General features: G+C 49.8%; 1 pseudogene; it reads left to right on the forward strand.

Annotated features, from left to right (window-relative positions):
* Nucleotides 1-484: 484 nt before the first annotated feature.
* LOC121035334 (protein FAM3C-like) overlaps nt 485-3,687 on the forward strand; it is an 11,703-nt pseudogene continuing 8,500 nt past the window's right edge.

Below are 3,687 nucleotides of genomic sequence, written 5' to 3' on the forward strand. Positions count from 1 at the left end.
GGGACTGGCTTGGGCCATGGCACTGGTGGGGAGGTGGTCACAGGGGACATGGGACTAGAGGAAAGGAGCCTTTTAGCAAACCCCTGACCACGTTAGAAGCCCCTGTCTTGGACCGGGCACGGTGGGATGTCCAGAGAGTGAAGGGTCAGGGACTGTTGAGGGGCCAGCATGTCTGGCCAAGGGATGTCACCCACTCAGCAGGAGGCAGTCCCAAGGAAACAGGAAGGGCACGTGGGCCATCCTTTGCCCCTTGGAAGTATCCAATGGGGCTAGAGTGTGGGAACGTTTTCCGGCCATGGGCGGTGGAGGAACGCCCGCTGGCAGCGGTGAAAAAGGAAGCTTCTGCCCACAGCCTGGGAGCAGCTCAGCCCAGATTCTCCACCCTTCTCTCAGCACAGGCTAGAGCAGCCTGTCCCAGCCCTTCCTGGGCACGCCGCTCCCCTGCTCCGGTCACTCTGTGCATCTTCCTACCGCCCCAGACTAGATGGGCAAGTTTGTGCTCCTGCTCCTGCTGCTGGTGGCCTCCCCTTTCGTGTTCTTCCAGGAAGTGGGTGAGGCCCTGGGCTGGCTGGGCAGGGGGTGAGGATGTGCAGGTAGGCTGGGGAGCCGTGCCGGCATGGTGATCTGACCTGGCTGGGAGAGAACGAGGTTAAGGGTCAGGTTCTGGGATGATCCGCCCACGAAGGGTTCAAGGTCTCTGTGCGCTGTCCCTACTCTGACTCCTCCCAGGGAAACAGCTCAGGTCCCTTCCCAAGGTCTCAGAGTGGGGCAGTCACTCCCTTGGGGCTGACTGGGGCCGAGGGCTCTCGTCACTTTCTGCCTTTGGGTCTGGCTGGGATGGAAGAGCCAATGGTAGCTCAAGACTTTCTATGAAGATGCAGCCTAGGGTAGTGTTCTAACAGGAGCGGGTCACTGAAGGCTTATGTTGAACAGTTTTGCCAGAACAAGTGCACTGTTGCCACTTAGATATGTTTGGCCATTAGATGACTTTTAGGGGAGGAATAATAGGAAATTTTGTGAGACCGCATCCCCACCTTAGAGCTTCCACAGTCCTTATATCTTACCATTTTCTAATGGACTCCTGGTCTCAGGCAGCTGTATGTAGATGCTCTCACTGTGTTCTGCATAATGACATCATAACTAAGGGGATACCTTTCACTTTATTTTTAATGGAATCAAGATCCCTGGGCCAAAGGCCCATATCCTTAAAGAATTAATGGACGTAATCCAATGGGGGAATGTTTCCAAGCTTTAAGAGTATATTAGAGGAGGTGTTTAGGGTCATGGTTTCCCCTTGAACTCCTTGGCCCTAGCAGTGTCCTAGCACACTTTAGTCTCGCTCCACTCAACCCTGGGATTAGCCTTCATGTCTCTTTCCATAGCTCCAGCCACATTATGTATGGTCTGCAACAATTTTAAGAGAGGTCATTGTTTGAGGGGCAAGGCCAATTGTACCATGGAACAAGGTCCTGGATGCAGAACCAGAGATTTCTTCATTTTCACTGAGACAGGTAATGCTGTTGAGTGAGGCTCTACGGGCTTGAGCTGGTGCCTGCCTCCTGATGCTGCATAGGGGTCCTCCACTCTGAGGGGATCTTGCTGGGAGGTGGGTGTGTCCCAAGTCTGGAGGCCCGGCTTGGCATGGTTGGGAAAGTCCTCTTATTCTGAGCTCCAACTTTTGCTGTCTGACCCTGAGTATGAACGTCCTTCTCTTCCAGATGGATGGAGCTACAATCACACTCAACTCGACTGTTCTGATCATTGTTTACCTTCAAGTTTCCATTTTGGAGTCCTGAAGATTTTGAGCTTTTGCTGTAAAGGTCAAGATTTCTGTAATAGATACCAAGGAAAAGGACAGGAATGGAAGCCTCGCTAACTGTTCTGCCTTTGTCGGTATAGGTGTCCGCTCCCCTTTCCCCATCCTTGGCCTCTCTGGTCTTCTCTCCCTCCGCACGTGCTCCTAGGAGCGCAAAGCATCCTCCTGTCTCCGCCCGGTTTCTCTCTTCACTCCTCTCCTGCCCACCGGTGCCTGCCCCCCAACACCAGGCAGGGTGGGTTCACCCTTGCGCCATTTCACTTGTGAATCACCCGCTCTCCTCACTTCGCATCTCCTCCTCCCGCACAATCACTGTGCTTCTCTGTCTGACCCGCTGCCTGGTTTCTTTTTAAAAAAATTTTTTTTTCAACATTTATTTATTTTTTGGGACAGAGAGAGACAGAGCATGAACAGGGGAGGGGCAGAGAGAGAGGGAGACACAGAATCGGAAACAGGCTCCAGGCTCTGAGCCATCAGCCCAGAGCCCGATGCGGGGCTCGAACTCACGGACCGCGAGATCGTGACCTGGCTAAAGTCAGACGCTTAACCGACTGCGCCACCCAGGCGCCCCATGCTGCCTGGTTTCTAATCCCACAACTCAGGAGCGACTGCCAGGTGCCCAGACAGGCGACGGGCTCCATTTTGCACATCAGGAGTTGGAGGGGTTCATGGAAAACTCAGGAAAATGTGTCCAAATGACAGATTGACAGAGAAGCCTCAAAGTGCACGAAGGTGCCAACGCCCGAGGCAGATGGGATCACCAGCTTTAGGTGTTATGCACATTCTCTGAACCTACTGATGGCTCAAGTTCAGAGACTCCCAGAGGTTGTCCAGGCAGGCGAGTGGGGGTGGGGCTGGGTGAATCACAGCCATGGGAGACCATGGGAGAGAAAGTGGGGGAAGGCCACAGAGGCAGGGGGGGAACCAGGACGGAGCGGCGGTGCTATCTGTTTTCTGTGACAACTTGCAGGTCACTGGCAGAGCAGGTTGAATGGAGAAGTGGCACAGAGGCCACATTACGGAGGGTTGAGGAATGAAGGGACCATGACAGGAGGACATAGGGAGTAACAGCTACTCTTCCAAGGAGCTTGGGAGCAACTGAGAGAGTGGAATATTATCTTTTATAAGAATAGAGAATTTTATACATTTTTAGGCAATGACAGATTTTATTTCTGCAGCAATAGTACAGTTTCCTAATGATGCAAAATTTGAGGTACAAGTTTGGAACCACCTTAATCCATGTAGAAATTCATATTAAAATTTTTTTAATATATTTTTTTTATTTTTGAGAGAGAGAGAGAGAGAAAGAGAGAGACGAGAGCCTGAGTCCAAGTGGGGATGGTGCAGAGAGAGAGGGAGACACAGAATCGGAAGCAGGCTCCAGGCTCTGAGCTGTCAGCACAGAACCCAACGCAGGGCTTGAACCCACGAACCATGAGATCCTGACTTGAGCCAAAGTAGGATGCTTAACTGACTGAGCCACCCAGGTGCCCCTAAAAATTCATATTTTTGTTCTAAGACCAAAATATCCCAAATTTATAATTTACCATAACTCTATGTATCTGGGAAGGAAAGCAGATAACATGACTATGGGTTCACAGCTAAAATTTGTTAGAATTAAAGTAGCTGATGACTTTAATGAACTGATCTTGTGGGCTCCTAGAGCTTATCTGCACATTTTATTGATTTGACATTCTTCTTTTCCTTTCTTTATATGGACTGACTTTTACTTTTTATGTATCTGCTATATTTGAAATCTAGAAAATATTGAAATATTATATATTCCTTTGAGATCATTTTATAATTCTGAGTAAATATTATATATACCTATGATATTATTTTATCATTCTGAGTATTTTCTACTACTTTTT

The sequence above is a fragment of the Herpailurus yagouaroundi genome, unplaced genomic scaffold, assembly GCF_014898765.1.
Source record: "Herpailurus yagouaroundi ecotype Mexico unplaced genomic scaffold, PumYag 161, whole genome shotgun sequence".
In the NCBI taxonomy this organism is placed as follows: domain Eukaryota; kingdom Metazoa; phylum Chordata; class Mammalia; order Carnivora; family Felidae; genus Herpailurus; species Herpailurus yagouaroundi.